Source organism: Heterodontus francisci, unplaced genomic scaffold (genome assembly GCF_036365525.1).
Source record: "Heterodontus francisci isolate sHetFra1 unplaced genomic scaffold, sHetFra1.hap1 HAP1_SCAFFOLD_51_2, whole genome shotgun sequence".
NCBI lineage: Eukaryota > Metazoa > Chordata > Chondrichthyes > Heterodontiformes > Heterodontidae > Heterodontus > Heterodontus francisci.
Window position 1 is genome coordinate 2,539,974 of NW_027141369.1, and position 25,255 is coordinate 2,565,228.

A 25,255-nucleotide genomic window follows, 5' to 3' on the forward strand; every position below is an offset into this window, starting at 1 on the left:
GATAAACAGACTGTGACAGGAAGGGACAGAATGTACAAATCTGAGAGTAAATCGACATATAAGGCTAGAGGTGACAAAAATAATAAAAGGACAAAACTAAATGCTCTGTATCTGAATGCATGGAGCATTTGAAACAAAACAGATGAACTGGGAGCACAAATAGAATAAATAAGTACGATCTGATAGTCATTACAGAGACATGGCTGCAGGGCGACATAGATTGGGATGTGAATATTGGAGGTGACATGGCATTTTGGAAGGACAGGAAGCTAGGAAAATGTGGCGGGGTAGCTCTGTTAATTAATGATGGTATTAGCGTAATAGAGAGGGATGACCTGAGTTCTGGAGATCAGGATGCAGAAGCAGTTTGAGTACAAATGAGAAATCATAAAGGCAAGAAGTCTCTTGTGGGAGTGGTGTACAGGCCACCTAACATTAACCACACTGTCGGATGGGATATAAAGGAGGAAATAATGGCAGCTTGTCAGAAAGGTACTGTGATAATTATGGGGGATTTTAATCTACATATAGATTGGAAAATTCAGATGGGCAGAGGTCGCCTAGATGAGGAATACATAGAATGTTTTGGGGATAATTTCTTGGAACAATACATTCTGGAGCCAACCAGAGAGCAGGCTATACTAGACCTGGCATTGTGCAACGAGATAGGATTAATTAATGACCTCATAGTTAAGGTGCCCCAAGGTAGTAGCGATTATAATATGATTGAATTTTACATTCAGTTTGAGGGAGAGGAGAGTGGGTCCCAGACTAGTATTTTAAATTTAAATAAGAGCAATTATAAGGTCATGAAAGCAGAGCTAGCTGAAGGGAACTGGCAAATTAGGTTAAGGGATAAGTCAATAGAGATGCAGTGGCAGACATTTAAGGGGATATTTCAGAATACACAGAATAGATACATTTCAACGAGAAAGAAAAGTTCCAAAGGTGGGACTCACCATCCATGGTTCACGAAAACAGTTAAAGATACTATCAAACTTAAAGAAAAAGCCTATAATTGTGCAAAGATGGGAGGCAGGTCAGAAGATTGGACAGAATATAAAAAAAACAGCAAAGAATGACTAAAAGATTGATAAGGAAGGTAAAATTAGAGTATGAGAGAAAGCTCGCAAGAAATTTCAAGACAACTAGTAAGAGTTTCGATAGATATTTTAAAAAGAAAAGAGTTAACAAAGCGACTGTTGGTCCAATAGAAAGTGTGTCTGGGGAATTAATAATGGATAATTAAGAGATGGCAGATGAATTGAACAGATACTTTGCATCGGTCTTCACTATTGAGGATACAAATAACATCCCAGTATTAGCCGTATATCAGTAAATTGAAGGGATGGAGGAACTCAAGAAAATTACAATTACCAGGGAAGTGGTACTAAACAAATTGTTGGAGCTGCGGGTTGACAAGTCGCCAGGTCCTGAATTGGCTAGTGAGATAGTTGATGCGCTGGTTTTAATATTCCAAAATTCCCTAGATTCGAGAAGGTTCCATTAGATTGGAAAAGAGTGAATGTAACTCATTTATTCAAAAAGGGAGGGAGACAGAAAGCAGGAAACGACAGGCCAGTTAGCTTAACATTTGTCTGAGGAAAAATGCTTGGAGCTATTACAGAGGATGTTAGAGCAGGGAATTTAGAAAAAAATTAAGGTAATCAGGCAGAGTCAACATGGTTTTCTGAAAGGGAAATCATGTTTAACCAATTTATTGGAGTTCTGTGAGGGAGTTACATGTGCTGTGGATAAAGGGGAACCAGTGGATGTATTGTATTTCGATTTCCAGAAGGATAAGGTGCCATATCAAAGGTTATTGCAGAAAATAAAAGCTCATGATGTCGGCGGTAACATATTGGCATGGATAGAAGATTGGCTAGCTGACAGGAAACAGAGAGTCAGCAGAAATGGGTCACTTTCTGGTTGGCAAGAAGTAACGAGTGGTGTGCCACAGGGATCTGTGCTGGGGCCTCAACTTTTTACAATTTATATAAATGACTTAGATGAAGGGACCGAAGGTATTGTTGCTAAATTTGCTGATCACAAAGATAGGTAGGAAAGTAGGTTGTGAAGAGGACATAAGGGGGCTACAAAGGGATATCGATAGGTTAAGTGATTGGGCAAAGACCTGGCAAATGGAGTATAATGTGGGACAGTCGGAAATTGTCCACTATGGCAGGAAGAATAAAATCGCATATTATCTAAATGGTGAGAGATTGCAGAGCTCTGAGATGCAGAGGGATCTGGGTGTCCGAGGGCATGAATTGCAAAAGGTTAGTATGCAGGTCCAGCACGTAATTAGGAAAGCTATAGAATGTTATCATTTATCACCATGGGAATTGAATACAATAGTAGGGAGGTTATGCTTCAGCTATACAGGACATTGGTGAGACCTCTTCTGCAATACTGAGTACTGTACTGGTCTCCTTATTTGCGGAAGGATGTAAATGCATTGGAGGTAGTACAGAGAAAGTTTACGAGACTAATACATGGAATGGGTGGGCTGTCATACGAGGAAAGATTGGACAAGCTGGGCTTGTCTCCGCCAGAGTTTAGAAGAGAAAGAGGCGACATGATTTGTTATTTAATTTATTAATTAACAAATTAGCTATCCTCCAGTCTTCCGGTACCTCACCCGTGGCTAACGATGATACAAAAGTCTCTGCCAGGGCCCCAGCAATCTCCTCCCTTGCTTCCCATAGCATCCTAGGATACATCTGATCAGGCCCTGGGGATTTATCCACCTTAATGCGCTTCAAAACCTCCAACACCTCCTCCTTTGTAATGTTGATATGCTGCAGGATATCGCTGTTCCCTCCCTTGAACTCACTCGCTTCCATGACCTTCTCCACGGTAAATACAGACGAGAAATATTCATTTAAGACCTCGCCCATTTCGCGTGGCTTCACACATAGATTGCCACACTGATCCTTAAGGGGACCTACTCTCTCCCTAGCTACCCTTTTACTCTTAATACACTTGTAGAATCTTTTAGGATTCTCCTTTATCTTATCTGCCAGGGAAATCTCATGGCCCCTTTTCGCCCTCCTAATTTCCTTCTTAAGTATACTCCTATATCCCCTATACTTCTCGAGGGACTCGCTCGATCCCAGCTGCCTATACCTGGCGTATGCCTCCTTCTTTGTCCTGACCAGACCCTCAATATCCCTCGTCAACCAAGGTTCCCTAAACTTGCCAGCCTTGCCCTTCCATCGAACAGGAACATGCTGGCCCTGAACTCTTCCTATCTCACTTTTAAAAGCCTCCCACTTGCCAGACGTCCCTTTACCTGTAAACAGCCTCTCCCATTCAACGTTTGAGAGTTCCTGTCTGATGCCATGGAAATTAGCCTTCCCCCAATTTAGGACTTCAACCTGAGGACCAGTCCTATTCTTTTTCATAACTATCTTGAAGCTAATAGAGTTCTGGTCACTGGTCCCAAAGTGCTCCCCCACTGCCATATCAACCACCTGCCCATTCTCATTTCCTAAGAGGAGATCGAGTGTAGCCCCTTCTCTAGTCGGGCCATCCACGTACTGCTTCAGAAAACTATCCTGGACTCACTTAACAAATTCTTCCCCATCTGATCCCTTAGCACTAAGGCAGTCCCAGTCAATATTAGGGAAGTTAAAATCACCTACTATTACAACCCTATAATTCCTATACCTATCTGTGATTTCCATACATATATGCCCCTCCACTTCCCTCTGACTATTGGGGGGCCTATAGTATAATCCCATCAAAGGGATCACCCTTTTATTATTTCTAAGTTCTACCAGTATGGCCTCACTGGACATTCACCCCGGGATATCCTCTCTAAGTACTGCCGTGATGTCCTCCCTAATCAATAGTGCAACTCCCCCTCCTCTCTTACCTCCACCTCTGTCACGCCGGAAGGATCGGTACCGCGGAACATTGAGCTGCCAGTCCTGCCCATCCCTCAACCACGTTTCCGTAATAGCTACAATACTACAATCCCATGTACCGATCCATGCTCTGAGTTCATCTGCCTTACCTGTAAGGACACTTGCATTAAAGTAAATGCAGTTTAGCCCACCAGACCTTCCACGCTCCCTGTCCTGCCCCTGCCTGGCCTGCCTACTGGACTTGCTTGTTTTAACCTCTCCATTTGCCTCAACTATCTCATCGGAGAGACTACTACTTTGGGTCCCACCCCCGCTGCAAGACTAGTTTAAACCCTCCAGTGTATTACTATAAAATCTCCCTACAAGGATATTGGTCCCCTTCCAGTTCAGATGCAACCCGTCCCTCTTGTACAGGTCACCTCTACACCAGAAGAGATCCCAATGATCCAAGTACCTGAAGCCCTCCCGCCTTCGCCAGTCTTCAGCAACGCATTCATTTGCCTAATCCTCCTATTCCTACCCGCACTAGCACGTGTCACAGGGAGTAATCCTGAGATTACAACCCTAGAGGTCCTGCTCTTTAACCTTCTGCCTAACTCCCTATATTCACTTTGCAGAACCTCATCTCTCTTCCTGCCTATGTCGTTCGTACCAATATGGACCACGATCTCTGGCTGCACACCCTCCCCTTTCAGAATTTCCGGCAGCTGCCCAGAAACATCCTTGACCCTAGTATTAGGGAGGCAACATACCATCCTGGAGTCTCGTTTGCGGCCACAGAAACGCCTATCTGCACCCGTTATGATAGAATCCCCTATCACAATAGCTCTTCCACCCCTTTTCCTCCCCTGCTGTGCGGCAGAACCCTTTGTGGTGCCACGGACCGCGCTGTTGCTCTTTTCCCCTGGGAGGTCATCCCCCCAACAGTAACCAAAGCAGTATCTCTGTTTGAGAGGGGGATGGCCACAGGGGACCCCTGCACTACCTGCCTGCTCCTACTATTCCATCTGGTGGTCACCCATCCCTTTTCTGCCTGTGCATCCATTACCTGCGGTGCGACCACCTCACTAAACATGCTATCCATGACGCCCTCAGCTTCGCGGACGCTCCACAGTGAAACCACCCGCAGTTCCAGCTCCATAATGCGAGTAGCCAGTAGCTGCAGCTGGATACACTTCCTGCACACATGGCCGTCATGGAGACTGGGAGGGTTCCTGAATCCCTACATAGCGCAGGAGGAGCATATCACGGGACTGAGTTCTCCTGCCATGACTTACCCTTAGATTAATTAGTTACTCCCTTAATTAAAAAATGCTAATGACACTCGGGGCCTTGTTCTACCCACTACAATCTAAAGTCCTTCATAAGTTACACTGAATAAAAAAAAATCACTTTAGTAGTACTCAACTTATCAGCAGAGGTTTTTTTTTCAACTAAAAAACTTTACCCTTTTCTTTATGATATTTAAATACACTAACAGCAGTGACTCACCAACCAATCACCTTGCAGCTCTCCTCTGACATCACAGTTGGCTTCTTTTTTTTTCAAAACTCCAGCACACTGGAAGATCTCCACTCCACTCCTGGAAGGTAAGAGACTGGGCCTCGATCCTCGGATTGGATTTATCGGCTCCGCTCTCAACGTTCTCCTCATATCGGTCCATATAGGTCTGCTCCGCTCCGCTCCTCTCCGCTCCCGGAAGGTAATTCACCAGCTTTTGCAGAAAAGTAGGTCTTAAGCTGTTGCAGTACCTGTTAGAAAGATAGTCTAAGCTATTCTGAAGTCATCTTCCAATGTCATCTACATGGAAGCAGGATTTTAAAGGATAAGATGTAGTTTTTAAAAGTCACTTCAATCTTACTCGAGTCTTTACAAAGAAGCCAAGTAAATCTTGATAAAAAGTCATATATATTTAGAGATCTTTTAAAAACACTTCAATCTTGTTAATAAAAAGTCAGATGTAAATTTAAGAACTCTGATCAGGCCATGCTAAAAACTTACATACAATTAAGAAATAAAATACAACACTTAAAATGTCTGAACTCCTTTCTGAAAGTTGACCCCTGCTGCTGCCGGTGTCTTCCTGGAATAGTGGAGCTGTTGTGTCAACAGAAAAGTCCTTCCCGAGCGGCCCTGAGCCTGTTGGTACCGGCTTTAATCCAACCCAGGTAAAAATCAGGGTACATTGTGGACAATGAGCCCAAATTGCTGAACTACAGGTCCCTGTCACTTTAAAGAGTGGGCTGGTGCGATTATGATCAGAGGCTCCTTCTAAGCACATTTCTCACCACCACAACTTCCAGATGCTGGTGTTAGTGTGTGCATGTACCAGCAGTTGCAGTGCTGTTCAGACCCTCAATAGCAGTGAAAGTCTCAGAGTTCACCGCTATTGGGGCTGTAAAATCCAGGCCAATATCTCACAGTCCTGTTAGATTTGCTCTCCCTCTGTACAAAATCAAACTGCACACATTGTCTTTCACTCACTCCTGTTTCCAGCCCTGATGGTGCAGAAATCCCCTCTCAAAGGTACACAATCCAGTTGATTTCTGATCAAATACCTCCTTCCTCATTCAATAGAGGAAACAGAGACATGAACAGGAGTCAGGTGCAAGAAAGTTTCACCAACAGAGCAAAGAAAGGCACCAACAAAAGTTACACCTACTTTCCAAATCATTTGACTGGAATATTCTTTCACTTGTTTTGTCGGATGACTGCAATAAATCTGAAAATGAGCACCATGTGGTTTGTGTTCACTAGTCACTTGTTCTCCTGTGTTTGTCTGTCAGGTTTGTAATTCAGTTTGTATTGGATATTGAAGAGAATCTCTTTTTAAGATGATTACACATCGCACTGTGTTTAAAGCAACCAACTTGTAAAATGGCAGAAAATGAATGTTTCAATACCTGTGTGACCAGATTCTTCCAATGCTTTTCAACAGCTAGATTGATTATGCTTGTAATCTGTATCCTGTGGAGAATGGGAGAGGAGAATAAAAACATGGTGCATGAACAGGACAGACTGTGTAAAATGGGAGCACAGAAATACTGCCACCTCATTGAAAGTTAATGAGATTTATTCGAAGTCAGACACCTGTCCACAATGAACAAGTGAATACATTAATTGTCCACTTTCAATCTAAATGGGACTGAGGTTCCAACAGATAAGTTTTCTGGAAAATACCTGCTGCAGTTTTAACATTGATGAACTGGAACATCTTATACTAACTTTCAAATAACTGTAGTGATTGCATAGTTCTCATAGTGGAGAGAAGGAGTTGTTTATAAATATAAGCAGAAAGACACATTTGTGGATTGGTGAATGAGCTTTATCTTTCTGAAATTTATTTGTCCATTGGTTGCAGGTCACTGGAAATTCTTTTTTACATTTCAATTGTAGCAGCAGCAGTTAGCAGCAAAATGTCTGATTAATCAGAGTAGTGGGTCTGGGAAACACTTAAACAGCCGAGACCCTGTAAAACAGAACTCCAAGTAATAGTTTAAATAAGGCACTGAACTGACAGAGCGGTAAAGGCCTGCTCAGGTCAGGAAAAAAAACCCGACCCGAACCCAACAGAACAACATTGGACCCGAGCCCGACCCGGCCCGAGTATCTCCATTTATTCCCACGCCCAAACCGACCCGAGCCTTACCCGACCACCGGAATGTTCACTTTATCTACCTCCCGATTCCGAATCTACAGGAAGCTGCAGCATGAGCGCAATGACATCATTGAGATGCTCACTTGCTCACAGAGCAGACTCAGAGTTTCCCTCCTTGATGTCCCGGACTCCCAGCTCAGGTTGGCTTTTCAACTTTTGACACTTATTAAACTCAACTTCCCAGCAGAGCAAAATGTAATACTTCCTGTGTGTTTCCGACCCGGACACAGCCCGACCTGGACCCAGCCCGACCCGAGCCTGGCCCGACCTGACCTGAGCCCGAAAGCCAGACCCGGAAGAGCGACCCGACACGACCCGGACCCGACACAGGTCGCGGGACTCGTCGGGTTCAGGTCGGGTAGCAGGCCTTCACAGAGTGGCGGTCAGATGAGGATTGAATTAATTTCAATCACTGAATCTAAACAAGAAGTAAATCTGTCAGGAATGAAACACTTTATTCTATTTGTGAGCTAGTGGCATAATGGTAGCGCGTCTGACTACAAATCAGAAGATTGTGTGTTCAGATCACGTCAGGCTCAGTTATGTTTTACAGCAGCTCAAGTTCCTGGATTTTATATCAGAAGAGAGTTCGATCGATTGGAATGTTTAGTGAATGGTTGAATTTCAAGATCAACTTCAATAGATTCAAGTCCTGATTTCTGGTACCGTTCCATTTCCATGCTCAGTTCTTATTTCACACTGTTTTATATCAGCACAATGTTTCAGGGATGTGATGTGTCCATTGTTTGTACAATCGCTCTGTCACCCAGTGTGGGAAATAAAACACAAACCGCCCAGCGTGCGACTCAAACCCATACCTGGCTCTGTCTATAGGCCGCTTAGTTCAGTTGGTTAGGACGCAGTGTTGATAACAACAAGGCTGTGGATTTGATCCCCATGTGCGCTGTCACATGGTCAGTCATTAATTTGACACATTTTTGTAACACTTAAAATCCAACTTTTAGATGCAAACAAGTTTACATAAAATGTCAGAGGGAATTTATTTTGAATAACATCCATTGCATCTTTGTCACTGGTCTGGAGTAACACAGAATTCTTTCCAGTTATCTTCCGTTTGCTGATAAACATTGAACTCGTGGCCTGTTCTCGTTAATGGTCACGAGCAGCAAAAACAGACAGAGCAAGTCTAACCACCCAAAGATGTGGAAAAGGCTTCAGTTTGGGACAAATGCAGCAAATCAAATGTTCACCCGACCCCGAAAGATTCAAAAACTGGGGAAAAGGACACAAGGAGATAGAGAATAAGCTAAAGCTGACAATGTAAATATTTCCCATCCTTGATATCTCTCTATTCCAATCCAGCCTTCAGAGTTGGGGAAATAATTTCAGTGCAAATTGTGCAGCTCAAGAGTCAAAACCAAAGGGCGATGCAGAATAAAGGAGAACTACCAAAACCCCAGATTGAACCAGGGATCTTCAGTCTAACACACTCCCAACTGAGCTATTTCAGTCTCACAGGCTTGGGATGATAAGTGGCAAGTAACATTCCTCTTACAAAAGCCCTAAAGTGTGATATATTCCTCTCACTCATCCATGACTCCTGACTCCCCAAAGCCTGTCCACCATCTGCAATTCACAAGTCAAGAGTGTGATGGAATACTCTCCACTTGCCTGGATGGGTGCAATTCCAACTCAAGAATCTCAACACCGTCCAGGACAAAGCAGCCCACTACAAACATTCACTCCCTCCACCATCGGCACACAATGGCAGCAGTGTGTACCGTCTACAAGATGCACTGCAGCAATGCACCAAGACTCCTTCGACAGCACCTTCCAAACCCAGCAACCTCTACCACATTTAAGGGCAAGGGCAGCAAATGCAGGGGATACCACCACCTGCAAGTTCCCCTCCAAGCCACACACCATCCTGACTTGGAACTATATCGCCGTTCATTCACTGTCGCTGGGTCAAAATCCAGGAACTCCCTTCCTCACAGCACTGTGAGTGTACCTACCCCACACGGACCACGGTGGTTCAAGAATGCAGCCCATCCCACCACCTTCTCATGGGCAATTAGGGATGGGCAATAAATGCTGGCCTGGCCAGCGATGCCCACATCGCATGAATGAATGAATAAAAATGTGAAGTATCCCTTGTGTCATTGTTTTGGTAGAAAATATAACCCTGGTGGAATTGCCCCTCCCTCACTTCATAGAACATAGAAAATGGAGAACATTTATGGCACAGAATGAGACCATTTAGCAATCGTGTCTGTGCCAGCTGAAAAAGAGTGATCCAGCCCAATCCCACTTTCCAGGTCTTGGGAATGGGATTCGAACAGATCTCAGAGCTCACATTATGTGAATGTTCTGTTGAAGTGTTGGTCAGCTGATATACCAGGGGAGATTCACACTGTTAGACACAGTGTGAAATACATTCAAGTATTTATAAAACATTACAACATGTGATGTAATATTCCCCATTGATTTCTCAGCACTGATGGATTGTGAAGTGGGAGACAGCCAGAAGTCCCAGTGAACCACACTGACCCTGAGCTGAGAATGAAATGAGATAAAGTTCAGTCTTCAGCAGTGAGATGCTGCAGAGAGGTAAGAGTCCTGAATCAAGGAGAGACTTTCTCATACTGCTGTTGAATCTCATTTCAAACACTCCTTGAACTCCCTGCCGAGGAATTCAGAGCTGGATAACGCCTGTAAAATCAGCCTAAAAAGGAAATAAAAAACACCCACCGTGGGCTCAAACTCAAAAACTTGAGATTCAGAGTTTCATGTTTTCATCGACTGAGCTCACTCGGCCCGAGACAGTGTCCCCGGCCTGTCTGTTATTGGACGGTGCAGCTGTTGGCTCCACCCCAGGGGCTGAATTTGTTCTGTAAACCATGAACCAGCTTCCTTTCAAATCCCAGGTTTATCAGTAAATCCTCTTACAAAATCCCCAAAGTGTGATATATTCCTCTCATTCAACCAGAATAAAAGTTACATCTTTTGCTCTTTTTACCTTCCAAACATTGACTTCTATTTTACTCAGCATTTATTTCTCTCTCCTTTTTATGTTGTGCGTTCCCTCATAAACATTTCATTTCAATTATTTATGAGGGATGAAATGAACAGAAAAGATTTTCTGCAATGGTACCAGGGGTGTGGGACAGAGTGAGTGGTTCGGATCTGGAATACACTGCCTGAGAGTGTGCTGGAGGCAGATTCAATCGTGGCTTTCAAAAGGGAATTGGATAAACACCTGAATAGAGAAAATTTGCAGGGCTACAATGAAAGGGCAGAGGAGTGGAATTCGCTGATCTGCTCTTGCAAAGAGCTGTCATGGACATGATGGACTGAATGGTCTCCTTCTGTACTGTAACCATTTGATTCCTTGATTCTAACTCTGTCAAAGTTGTTCTGAACTTGCTCTGCTCCAAGGAGAACAACCCCAGCTTTTCCAGTGTCTGCACATAACTGAAGTTATGTGGCACCATGGGGAACCCACTGTAAACCAGACAGAAATACAACTGTTCACCACCACACTGTGACCCAGCTGTTCACATGATTTGGATGCGGGGACCAAATGTAGTACTTCCAAGTTTGCAGATGACACAAAACTAGGTGGGAATGTGTGTTGTGAGGAAAATGCAAAGCGGCTTCAAGGGAATTTGGACAGACTTAGTGAGTGGACAAGAAAGTGGCACATGAAATATAATGTGTAAAAATGTGAGGTTATCCACTTTGGTAGGAGAAACAGATGTGCAGATTATTTGTTAAATGGTAAGAGTGTGAATGTACAAAGGGGCCTGGGTGTCCTTGTCTATAAGTGACTGAAAGCTAACATGCAGGTGCAGCAAGCAATTCAGAAGACGAATGATATGTTAGCCTCTATCACAAGAGGATTTGAGTATAGGAGTAGTGAAGTCTTGTTCAGTTGTATATAACCTTGGTTGGACTGCGCTTTGGAACACTGTGTGAAGTTTTGTTCCCCTTACCTTAGGAAGGATATCATTGCCATCGAGGGAGTGCAACGAAGGTTCACCAGACTTGTTCCCGGGATGGCGGGACTGTCAAATGAAGAGAGATTGGGGAAACTGGGCCTGTATTCTCTAGAGTTTTGAGGAACGAGAGGTGATCTCATTGAAACTTACAAAATATTTAAAGGGATAGACAGGTAGATGAAGCTAAGATGTTTCCCCCGGTTGAGGCGTCTAGAACCAGGGTACACAATTTCAACGTAAGGGGAAAGCCACTTCGGACAGCGATGAGGAGAAATTTCTTTACTCAGTGGGTTGTGAATCTTTGGAATTCTCTACCTCAGAGGGCTGTGGAAGTTCAGTCATTGAGTATGTTTAAAGCAGAGATTGACAGATTTCTAAATACAAATGACATAGGGGAGATGGCGATAGTGTGGGAAAAAGGCATTGAAGTGGACGATCAGTCATCATCATATTGAATGGCAGGGTGGGCTCGATGGGCTAAATGGCCTACTCCTGCTCCTATGTTCCTATCAGTCTGCAAACTTCATATGCATGCTGTCATTGTCCCTTTTATTCCATGCACTTCAGTTTTACTGGCAGTCTAGTATGTGACATCATCAAGAAGGTTTTCAATACGTTAAATAAGGAGAAATTGTTTCCAGTGGCAAAAGGGTCAGTAACCAGAGGATGTATTTATCAGGTGATTGAGAAAAGAACCAGAGGCGAAATGAGGAATAATTTTTTATACAGTGATGTGTTGTGATCTGAAATGCACTGTCTGATCAGGACTTGAAAGCAGATTCAGTAGTAACTTTGAAAAGCGATAGGGATAAATACTGGAAGGAAAAATGTACAGATTACAGGAGACAGCACTGACACAATGGACCAAATGGTCTCCTTCTTTGGGTATCATTCCATGGTTTTATGATCATAATGTTGATACAATTCACTGAGTTGGAAGGGAAGTGAACCCAGATTCCGGGTATTGTAAACACCAGACCCAAACCAAATGAACAAGCCTGTTGTTTAATCTCTGTTTTTCACACCAGCTTCTCCTCGCTCTTTCTGTGTTTCCTGCCTGGTCTGTTCCTCTGACCTTCATTCCTGACACTCTATTGAGAATGGCCAACTCACTGCGCCTCTCACTCCCACCGTCACTCCACCCCTTCACCCACTTCCAAACCTCTCTGTTCAACAGTACCTCACATCTGCTCCTCTGCTCCATTAATATAACAGGAAAACATTTTCAAACAGACATCTCCAGACAGTGAACGTTCCAGTAAGACAAGGTGAAGAGCAGATTCATTCACTTTAAACACAGAGAGAGCAGCTCTCCCTGTTCAGTCGAAGGAGCAGATCTGGTTTCACTCCCATTAGTCTTAGAGACATGCGCCAGAATTTTAAGGGCCCGTTGGAGACGGGAATGGAGGCCGGGGAGGGGGAGGGGGGTGTATAAAATGGGGATGGAAGACGTTGGACCGGATTTTTCAGTCGGCGGCTGACATGGAGGGCAGACTTCGCACATCCACATGGCAAGAAGGCATTTAAAGTATTTATGAGTCCAATTGTCAGCAATTTTATTCACTGGATCCAATTGAACTAATAGCACACGGGAACCACGGGGCTTCGGAGCCTCGCCTGGTTAAAGGAGGTGACTGGGAGGTGGGAGCGGAGTGTTGTCTTCACTGGGAAGCTATCGGGTGAGGCAGCAAAACTTGGCAGCAAGGGTGGAGGGGGAAAGGGCATCGGGAAACACTGTCAGGAGTGGGGGCCAACGTGCCAGCTCTGCAGAGGGGACAACACCAGGGTGCCATTGGGGCAGTGCCACTTCATTGAGGGTGACAAGTAAGGTAAATGTGGCTGGGTGTTGTTTACTGTGAAGGCCTTGCACTCAGGGAGGGGCAACCTGTCATGGGCCTCATTCGAGGCTCTCATTGGATTCGAGGCTCCCATTGAGGAGGACGAGGAGGAGCAGAGAGGAAGGGAGGGAGTCGCAGGCACCAGCAGGGGCACCACAGCAGCTTGGGGGCCCACAGGAAGGCCAGCCTCGAACAGGAGGCTGGAGAAGGAGGCACAGGAACACGTCAGCCGAGGTTCAACTACCTGCAGATGTCCGAGTGACAGTGTCTCCGCAGACTGCACCTCTCCACGGAGGTCGTCACTGATCTCTCTGCCATGATGCAGCTGTACCCCCTGCGACTTGGTGGGCACCTGATGCCAGTGTCACTGAAGGTCACCGTGCCACTGAACTTCTTCACCACCAGATCATTGCGGGGATCCACTGGAGATATATGTGGAATCTCACAGTCTGTAGTGAATCAGTGCATCAAGGAGGTCACCAATGTCCTGTTCAGGAGGGCCGGTGACTATGTGCACATTGATCCAAACAGTCAAGCTGAGAGAGCTATAGGATTCGGGGCCATCGCTGAATTCCACCAGGTGTAGGGTGTCATTGACTGCACCCATGTGACCATCAAAGCTCCTGCAGACCAGCCAGCAGCATTCAACAGGAAGGGCTTCCACTTGCTCAGTGTGCAATTGGTCTGCGACCACTGCAAATGGATCTCATAGGTGTGTGCACAAATCCCGGGAAGCAGCCACAGCGCCTGCATACCAAGGCACTCCCAGGTGCCAGAACCTTTCCGCGGCCCCATCCGCTTTCAGAGATGGATCCTTGGAGACAAGGGCTACCCACTGAGGACATGACTACTGACGTCTGTGAGGAACCCACGCACGGATGCAGAGGAGAGGTACAACACCTGCTGCGGGTCAACCCGAGCGACCATCAAGGAGGCCATTGGTCTCCTGAAGATGAGATTCAGGTGCCTAGATCGATCCAGTGGAGCCCTTCAGTATGTCCCGGCGAGGGTCTCGCATATCGTAGTGGTTTGCTGTGCACAGCACAATCTGGCATTACAGAGGGGTGAGGTGTTGACTAGTGAGGATATCGTGGAGTGTGGTGTCTCCTCTGATGATGAGGACGTGGAGGAGGATGCTGCCCAAGCAGTGCCAGATGAAGAACCTCAGGCACAGCAGGAAAGGGGCCATGAGATACACACAACGAGACATGAGACACCCTTATACATTCAAGTTTCCTTTGAGCTTTACCACCTTCTGGAACCACAGCAAAAAAGTCTGAGCTTTAAGCAGCCCTGTTGTCACCTCCTTCCTTCTGTTCTGCAGCGTCCAGGTACACATCGCACAGTGACAAGGCCGAAGCTTTGTAAACTCAGGGCTTGGTCCCTCACTTCCAGCCCCTTGGGAGGAAGGGTTTAAATGAAGTCCCAAAGGGTATCAATAATAAGAAGGAGACATAGTGAGAGAACATCATTTCTTTATTCCGTGTGACACCAAACACAACCCTATCCATCTGGACTGTACATTCACCCGTGAACCCCTCAGTGAATCTAGGTGCTCTTCTTAAATCTTTTCCGGGTGCTCCTACGTGGTGCTCCCCCTGCTCTGTCAGCTGAGATGGAGACAGGCTGCTGACCTTGCTGCCCCATGGCTTGGGATGACATTGGTGGCCGTCCTCTTGCTGCCATAGGCCTGGAGGGCCCCGGCACACTGAGGGCCTCCTGCACAGGTACAGGGACCCCCCTCTGTCATCGAGGGTGATGGAGGCAGGCACTGGCATCACTTGTGTCACTGGCAGAGGGGCTTTGGAGCTACTGTCCACACCAGGAGCACCCTGAGAGGAGACCCCAGATGTAGCAGCCAGCTGCTCCTCCCCCTTATCAGACACACTTGTACCTCCCTGCTGACCTGAGAGGGATGTGGACCTGGTGAAGAGTTCAGGTGCCTCGTCCCCCCTCTCACCTTGTCACCGCTGGATGGATCTCATGGACAAAGCGATGGAGTGCAAGTCTGCGTGCATCTCCGGCAGCCACTGATTGGTCGGCTGGATCTGGCTCTCCATCAGAGTCACCAATCTCTCAAGGAAGGAAGCCAGACACACCCCCATCAGAGACAGTGCAGCATGCAAGGCCTGGATGGACTCCTCCATCATCCGAACTTGGGTACACATAATCTCCGGCAACTCTGCCAGATGTTGCCTGACCTCTAGCTGCAGCTGCAGTATTTCCCGTCTTGCTGGTGACACCAGAGGCACATCATCAGCCTGGGACTCAGCATGGGCCTGGCCTCCCACAGACTTCCAACTGCCAGTGGCCTCGGCTGTCACAGCCTCCGTCAGCTTCCCGGGCCTGTCTGTGACGTGCTCACCAGCTTGTGTGCCCAAATCTATCATCCAGTGGATACCCACCGAGTGAGGGTTTCTGTGCTGGTGGAGGGTGCAGGGGAATGAGGTGAAGGTGCACCATCTGAGGCTCCCTCCTCCTCCTCAGAGGTGTCTGGCTGTCCCACAGTCTCTCCAGCTCTTCGCTCTTGTCGTTCATCCTAGCCTGCATGTGAAAACAGGGACATTGAAGGGTTAGGGCCTGCCCATCGTGACATTCCAACCACCCCTACTGTGCAGCTCCATTGATGCAGTGGTGAACAGATGAGCAGTATGGCTCCTTTGCAGTGGATGCTCCCTTGTGCCCCAGGAGATGTTCACTCACTCTCTTAGGTAGGTGTCCCTGTCTCTCCATCAGCTATGGAGCAGCTGCTTTGCTGCCCTGCCTGTTCCATGGCCTCCTCCTCCATCGGGATGAGGACATGGAGATAAGGCATCCACTGCCAGTCTTGACATGCTCTTTCCGATTGTGGGCTGTCTTCTCCTGCAGCCACTATGATCAACAAAGTTAGTCTCCCAGCGGGGACAAGCCCAATATCTCTGATGGTGATAGTCCAGCAGTCCATGATGTGGACACACATATTCCTCCTGCATGTGGCCCCTCTCGAGGGACTGTGTGAGTTTATACAATGACTGATGTGCACCTCCCACCGAGATGCAGCCAAGCCTCAGGCAGCATGTCCTGCTGCCCTTCCCCAATACACATGACTGGGTGGTCACTCCCTTTCCACCAAACACTCCCTCTCACTCTGCCATGCGCAATGTCCAAAGGGTCCAAAGTGTTTTGAGTTTGCGCCTGAGCAGCCCGGATCCGGTCATTGACCCACTTCGTGCACTGGATCCATGTCTTGGGTGTGACCCCACGGCTGCTGACTTCACCTACTATCTCAAAGCAGCTTTGCTTGGTCAGGTGGACAGGTCTCCACCTCCCATCCCTGGGGAAGAGGATCTTCCACCTATCTGTTGTCACCTGGAGGCGAACCTGCAGGAAGGCATCGCCAAACCATTGGACCATGGTCACTGCAGGCTCGCATTCAGCTCCTTACCTATCAGGCAGCAGAGACAGCAGAACGGGTCCTGGGGCATCAGTGACAGCAGAACGGGTCCTGGGCAGCAGATGCAGCAGAACAGGTCCTGGGGCAGCAGATGCAGCAGAACAGGTCCTGGGGCAGCAGATGCAGCAGAACAGGTCCTGGGGCAGCGGAGGCAGCAGAACTGGTCCTGGGGCAGCAGATGCAGCAGAACTGGTCCTGGGGCAGCAGATGCAGCAGAACAGGTCCTGGGGCAGCAGATGCAGCAGAACTGGTCCTGGGGCAGCAGAGGCAGCAGAACAGGTCCTGGGGCAGCAGAGGCAGCAGAACAGGTCCTGGGGCAGCAGATGCAGCAGAACAGGTCCTGGGGCAGCGGAGGCAGCAGAACAGGTCCTGGGGCAGCAGATGCAGCAGAACGGGTCCTGGAGCAGCAGAGGCAGCAGAACGGGTCCTGGGGCAGCAGAGGCAGCAGAACGGGTCCTGGGACAGCAGAACGGGAACTGGAGCAGCAGAGGCAGCAGAACGGGTCCTGGGGCAGCAGAACGGGTCCTGGGGCATCAGAGGCAGCAGAACGGGTCCTGGGGCAGCAGAGGCAGCAGAACGGGTCCTGGGGCAGCAGAACGGGTCCTGGAGCAGCAGAGGCAGCAGAACGGGTCCTGGGGCAGCAGAACGGGTCCTGGGGCATCAGAGGCAGCAGAACGGGTCCTGGGTCAGCAGAACGGGTCCTGGAGCAGCAGAGGCAGCAGAACATGTCCTGGGGCAGCAGAACGGGTCCTGGGGCATCAGTGGCAGCAGAACGGGTTCTGGAGCAGCAGAGGCAGCAGAACGGGTCCTGGGGCATCAGAGGCAGCAGAACGGGTCTTGGGGCAGCAGAACGGGTCCTGGGACAGCAGAACGGGACCTGTGGCAGCAGAGGCAGCAGAACGGGTTCTGGGACAGCAGAGGCAGCAGAACGGGACCTGGGGCAGCAGAGGGCTCTCAGGAAGACACTCCTTTAAACCAGGCAGCAGTGAATGCAGGTCTGGCAGCCCTTTCAATATGGTGCCAGCACCTGCCGTTGTGTCAGATGTCGGTGCCATCGGTGCCTCGTTCCCGACCTCTGGTCCTTGTTTACATAGGCCCCACGCCTCCCCTTCATTAATTGGTCGGCTGCTCCGTGATCGGGGTCGGTCGGCCACATTTCACTCGTGTGGTGACGACACCCACTTCCGGTGCCTCTGCCGAGAGCCGCACCGTTAGTTTAAAATTCAGCCCATGGGGTCAAGAGTGGAAAATCTCCCCTCTGATTCTCTCTACTTAAAATGAAGGAGACACCAAATTAAAACTGATGAAACCAGGGATTGTATCCTGGTTCTTCAATCTAGTGTTTTCCCAACTGAGCTGTTCCAGCCTCACTGTGAACTCATCTTCATTGGAGACAAATATAACTCCAGGCGGGATTTCCACACCCGTTCATTCCTCACTTCAGGGGAATGGGACCCGACCAGATCGCGGAACTCAGATTATGTTAATGTTCTGCTCTTGATATCTTAATATTATCTTGCGTTTGAGCCACTTTTAATCAGGTTCACGGACAAATTCTTCCATCATCCCTTCTCCCACATTCTCTCTCTCTCATTCATTCTTTATTCCTCACAATCCAGAAAGGGTTAGGAATCAGAGCTCACCCCCAAACCCTCTGCACACAGACCTCTGTCTGTTACCCTGTTTGATCCAAGAGACCAGTCAATAAATTACACTCTTTATAAACACAGAAAGCTGCCTCAGAGTGTTGGACAGAGATAAATACACTGAAGTCTTTTGAAAAAAGTTCATCTTACGGGTTGTTACTGAGCCCACAGAGCAGGGCGGGCCCAGGCTCCAGCTCCAGCCCCAGCCCCAGCCTGTGCTGTGTTAGCTGATGCCACCTGGTGTGATACTGAGCCACACGGAGCAGGAAAGGGCCTGGTTGTATTCATGGCCTGTGTTGTGTTAACTGATCCCACTCAGTGTGGTAGGAGCCACACAGAACAGAATGGGCCCAGGCTCCTTCCTCAGCCTGAGGGATGATAGTTCTTCTCACACGTTGTTGTGCAGAGCCCCACACAGAACAGGGAAATCTCAGGCTCCATCACCGGCCTGTGGTATTTTACTTCATCGCACCTGGTATGGTACGGAGTCCCCAGAGCAGGAAAGCTCCAGCTTCCATCTCCGGCCTGTGCTGAATTAGCTGATCTGACCTGGTTGGCACTGAACCGCAATCAGGGAAGGATGGGCCGAGGCTCCATGGCCTGTGGTGTGTTAGTTATTCTCATTTGGTGAGGTACTGAGCACCATATAGAGCAGGATGGGCCTGTGCTCAGTGAGCTGATCTCACCTTGTGTGGTCCTGAGACCCACACACAAAGCAGGACAGGCCTAGGCCTCATCCCCGGCCTGTGTTCAATTAGCAGATCTCAGCCAAAAGATTTTTATAAGGTTCCACACAAGAGGCTTCTCTATAAGATTAAAGTCCCTGGTATCAGTGGTAATATATTAATCTGGATTGGGAACTGACTGGCAGACGTAGGCAGAAAGTAGTTACAGATGGATCTGGATCTGTTTGGAGACCAGTTACCAGTGGTGTCCCACAGGGATCGGTGTTGGGACTGTTGCTCTTTACTATTTTTATTAATGATCTGGATGTAGGTGTAGGGGGCACCATCTGTAAATTTACAGATGATTTGAAGATCTGTGCGAGTGTTTAGACTGTAGACGATACTCGACTGTTTCAGGCTGATCTTCATGTGTTGGGAGATTGGGTTCATGACTGGTAAATGATGTTTAATTTGGGTAAGTGCAGTGTTATTCATGTGGACAGGGCGAATGTTCAACATTCATACACCCTTCAGGGAAAAACATTAAAGTAGGTGGAAAAAAGAAAATAATTTTGAGCAGAGATCTGGATGTTCTCGTGCACAGATCTCGAAAGTTACAGCAGCAATGCTGTGAAGTGATAGTTGGAGCAAATAGAGGGTTGGGCTGCATTCAGAGGACAATTGAGTATAAGATGAGGCATATTCTTTCATGGGATGTGAGCGACACTGACAAGTTCAGAATTTGTTACCCATCCCTAATTGTCCTTGACAAGGTGGCGGTGAGCTCCCTTCTTGAATTGCTGCACTCCATGTGGTGTAGGTACACCCACAGTGCTGTTAGGAAGGGAGATCAAGAATTTTGACCCAGCATCAGTGCATGAACAGCGATATATTTTCAGATCAGATGGTGTGTGACTTGGAGGGGAGCTTGCACATGGTGGTGTTTCCATGCATCTGCAGCCCTTGTCCTTCAAGGTGGTGGAGGTCTTCGGTTTGGAAGGTGCTGTCTGCGGAGCCTTGGTGAGTTGCAGCAGTGCATCTGGTAGATGGTACACACTACTGCCACTGTGCGTCAGTGATGAAGGGAGTGAATGTTTAAGGTGGTGAATGGGGTGACAATCAAGGCGGCTGCTTTGTCCTGGACAGTGTCGAGTTTCTAGAGTATTGTTGGTGCTGCACTCATCCTGGTTTGTGCCTTGTAGATGGTTGACAAGTTTTGGAGAGTCAAAAATCACAAAATTATTGCAGTGCAGAAGGAGGCCATTCGGCCCATTGTGTCTGCATAGAATCATAGAACATAGAAAGTTTACAGCACAGGCAGGCCAAAAAACGAGCCACCCAGCTGAATCCCATTGCCCAGCATTTGGACCGTAGCCCTGCAGGTTCAGGTACTTGAGGTGCACATCCAGACTCCTTTTAAATGAGTTGAGGGTTTCTGCCTCAGCTACCCTTACAGGCAGTGAGTTCCAGACTCCCACAGCCCTCTGGGTGAAAAAACCTTTCCTCATCTCCCTCTAATTGTTCAACACATCACTTTAAATCTATGCCCCCTCGTCACTGACCTCCCTACTAAGGTAAATAGACCCTTCCCATCCATTCTATCCAGACCCCTCACAATTTTGTACATTTCAATCAAATCTCCCCTCAGCCTCCTCTATTCAACCCCAGCTGATCCAATCTTTCCTTATCGCTGCATTTTTCCAGAGCTGGCAACATCCTCGTAAACCTCCTCTGTAACCTCTCTAGTGCAATTACATCCTTTCTGGAATGAGGTGACCAGAACTGCACACAGAACTCAAGTTGTGGCCTAACTAATGATTGATACAGTTCCAGCAGAACCTCCCTGCTCTTATATTCTATACATCGGCTAATAAAGGAAAGGATTCCATAAGCCTTCTCAACCAACTTAACAACCTGTCGTGCTACTTTCAGGGATTTGTGGACATTCACTTCAAGGTCCCTCACTTCCTCTACACCTCTCAGCATTCACCCATTAATTGTGTATTCCTTTGCTGTGTTTGACCTCACCAAAGGCATCACCTCACACTTCTCCAAGTTGAGTTCCATTTGCCACTTTTCTGCCCACCTGACCAGTCCATTTCTCCAGCTCTCCTAATGAGCATTTCACCACGTGCCTTGAGCTGAGTTACTCATCACAGAATTCCCACTATCTGATTTACTCTTGTAGCCAGAGTATGTATATGAATGGTCCAGTTAAGCTTTTGTCAATGGTAACCCCCAGGATGTTGATGGTGGGGGGATTCAGCGATGGTAATGCTGTTGATCGTCAAAGGGAGATGGTTACATTCTCTCTTGTTGGAGATGGTCATTGCCTGGTACTTATGTGGTGTGAATGTTACTTACCACTTAGCAGCCCAAGTCTGAATGTTGTCCAGGTCTTGCTGCTTCTGGACACGGACTCCTTCAGTATCTGAGATGTCCCGAATTTGTCCTTTTATGAAACCTTGGTCAGGCCTCACTTGGAATATTGTATCCAGTCTTGGTCTCCTCACATGATGGGTGATATTGAGGCTTTGGAAAGGGTACAGAGGAGAGACATTCGACTAATTCCCAGTATAAGACATCTTGGTTATCAAGTTAGACTAAAAGAGTTGGGACCCTACACCTTAGAGAAACCTAGACTGAGGGGTGATCCGATTGAGGTTCATAAATAATGAAGGGTCCAATTTGGCATGGGAGAGGAGTCAAAACTTTATATTGGAAAAGGCCAGATGGCACCCGAATCACATTAAATTTCATTTTCAGTGGTGGGTTAATGTACCAGGATGGCCGAGTGGTTAAGGCGTTGGACTTAAGATCCAATAGACATGTGTCTGCGTGGGTTCAAACCCCACTCCTGGTATCTGTGCTTACAAAATGTTATTTATTCTTTCCCTGACTTTTGCCTTGCACCATCATCTCTTCTGTCATTTGATCACTCTTGCCTTCCAACTGATCACAGCTTCCTATTATTTGATCTGCCCCAGCACCGTTCCTTGGCTCTGCGCTTGCTTATAAACAGGTAAATCTTTAACTTAATCTCCTCTGTACCCTGACAATGACCTTCTCATCCTTCCTGGAGTGTGGATCCTCACAGGATCCGCTGCCTCTCCGACTCCCCTCCAGGTAACTGAAGGCCCTGAGCCTTGGTCTCGCTTTATACGCTAACTGGTAGTTGATTCCTTGCAGGTCTGCCACCGCTCAGGAGAAGCTCAAGACCCAAATCAAGCAAAGTATCAAGAGGAATGTGAACAAAGGCTCCCTGGTGCAGAGCAAGGGACAGGGGGCCTCCGGCTCCTTCAAAATCAGCAAGAAGGAAAACCCAGGGAAAAGTGGGAAAGAAGGTGAAGAAACCAGCAGCCAAGAAATCTTTAGTGAAGAAACCAGCAGACAAGAAATCTTCAGTGAATAAACCAGCAGACAAGAAATCTTTAGTGAAGAAACCAGCAGACAAGAAAGTGACAACAAAGAAAGTAACAGCCAAGAAAACGAGCAGCAAGGCGGCGGCAACGCCAAATAAGGTGGTGAAGAAAGCAGCGCTTCAGAAAAAGTCTCCTGCGAAGAAGGTCAAAAAAGGCAAGAGTGCGGCGGGCGGAAAGGCGCTGAAGAAAGTGCAGACATGGAAGAGCAAGGTCAAGCCGAAAGCAGCGAAGTCTCAGAAAGCAGGGTCTGGAAAGAAGTGAAAGCGCGGGAAACTTGTAAACATCTGAACACAAAGGCTCTTCTCAGAGCCACCCACATCTCTCAGGAAAGAGCTGATCCCCTGATCAAATGATCCCTGTCCAGGCCCCGCCTGCAGATTCCACATGGAAATGATTTGGAGTAAATCCAGGATCCCTGGTGACTCCCCTCCACCCAGCCCTTTCCCCACTCTCTGTCATAAAACAAAGGGATGTCCGGCCCTCACTCTAACTGGGGATGTGTTCGGTGCAGTCTCAGTTCACAAATTCAGGGGGAGAGTTTGTAAGACAGTAACAATGGCGGAGAAACCCCACCTCACAACTCAAACCCCAACACATGAGTTTCTCCAATTCAACTGGAGTCGGGTGACAACAGGAGCTGGGATAGGCCGTGATCGGGAATGTTAGGAATGGATTTGTTCAGGGAGGAATGTACCTGGAATCTCCGAAAATAATAGTTCCTTATTTCCCCAGATGACACATTCTGCAGTGAGAATGAAAAGTCTCTTCACTGCTTCACATTTACTAATTGTTTGGTTCGAGATGAATAATGAGTCAGAGAGTAATGACAGGATCTGAAGCTTCTCTCACACCAGCCCTTGAATGACTCAGTGTGAAGTGTCCAATGTGTGAAGCTACTGACAGGGTTTGTCAATCTGAACAGTTTCAGCTCAGTTACTGGGGGCCTGGAATCCAAGCAGTTTGACTCTGTCTCTGATTGGTCACCCGCTTCTCAATCCAATTCTTAACCAATAGGAGAATCACATATCAGTAAATAGAAGTTCTCATTGGCTTAGATTTTCCAATTGGAAAAAGCCTGGCAATTCCAGAGCCAGAAGGAATTGAAGTGATGGAAAATTTCAATTTTCAGGCAACAATTTTAAAACCTCTCATTTTATGTTCTGTTTTACTGTATTTACCGTCACAAAATCCTGACGCGATTTTAGGAATCGTTTTCATTTGTCAATCTGTTAACTGTAAGCGGCGGGAGGAAGGTCCAGTACAGCAATTTAAAACGGGACAAATATCAGCTTCCACTCTGTAAAAGGAACAAATTAGCGACTAACCGCTCCTCACAGGCTTCTCGGGGACTGACAGAAACGAGCGGTTTCTGATCTTTTCTCCTGAAAGAGGCAGATAATGCTGCAGGGAGCAATGAACTGCCCTTCACTTTCTGGCTGCTAATACACCCCTGACTTTAAACAGTTCAAACAGCGACTGATGCTTCTGCCGGAAAATGAGCAGATTCACCAGAATGATCCCGGTCCATCATGGCCAAAGACATCCAGCTGGCCCGCCGCATCTGCGGGGAACGCACCTAAAACCCAGCTTCAGTAACAAGTGTAACAAGGGCTCTTTTCAGAGCCACAAAATCAGCAAAGGAAAGAGCTGCCATCTCTGTTCATCATCAAACCCATTAGATTGGAGGGGCGGCCACATGGTTTCTGTTTTGTCACATCACTTTCCCGAAAGGCCTGTCGGACTGAGAGCTGATCTGGAATTTAGAAAGCAGCATTACCGGAGACTCATTGCTGCTCAGCACAATCTCAACCCCGCTCCTGGGATCCGTTAGCTGGCATTTGGGGAAAAGAAATGGATCCCAGTTTTATTTGGAAGGCATTAATGGAGCCGGGTCCGTTCACATGAGGGTTATTTACAAACATTACCCAATAAGTTCACTAATATTTGAATCCATTGGAGATCAGTACACAGGATATGTAAGGCAGCTCGGTCACTCTGACTGAAACCGCCAGTTCCCCGGGGTTGCAGACCCTGACACTGCGGGGAGAGAATCCCCGACTCTATCCCGCTGCCGGATGAAACAGACAGCTCTGTGTCCGGAGAATAGGGAGGGCCGGGGGGAAGGCACATATTAAAGCGCTGCAATGGACTCAGCTCCTGTGTGTGCACAACTCTGACTGATTCCGTCCTCTGGGAACAGTGCGGTCTAAACAGATCAGGTTAGGAGAGAAACACACAGCCCGAGAATGGCCTCTTTCTTCCTGCATTTACTCTGTTCTGGGAGCAGATTCTCATTGAGAAGTGGCGCTCAGATCACCAGAGAGAAAAAAAAGGCACAATTCAAACTGTCCAAATGAAAAACAGAGAATTAACCCGGACACTTCCATTATTAAATTAATTCATCAGCTCCGAACCAGTTCCCGTTAATGTACCGGGATAATCTCGGGATTTATCAAATCGAGGGCAGCGGGATTTATTAAATTGTTGAATCTGACACCCGGTAGTTCAGTTCTTCACTTAACTAGAGGGGGAGATGTGTGAGCAGAGAAACAGAGCGAAATCCAGAGAGGGAACTGAAAACACACCTGGACAGATGTGAACAGGTCAATCCACTGTGACAATAACTCCATCTCTGACTCCTTCCTGACAGTAACCAGTCCTTTCACAGAGACTGTGAGTGGCTCTGAAAAGAGCCATTGGTTTATTAGATGACATTTTGGCCGCTTTACTTTTTCTGGGAGCTCTTGAGTGCTGGATTT

At 47.3% G+C, this 25,255-nt stretch overlaps 1 non-coding gene across 1 annotated transcript; it reads left to right on the forward strand.

Moving 5' to 3' along the window:
* The first annotated feature begins 21,854 nt into the window (after positions 1 to 21,854).
* Positions 21,855 to 21,937, forward strand: trnal-uaa (transfer RNA leucine (anticodon UAA)). Its single transcript has one exon. It is a non-coding gene; the product is annotated as a tRNA-Leu (tRNA).
* Positions 21,938 to 25,255: the final 3,318 nt, after the last annotated feature.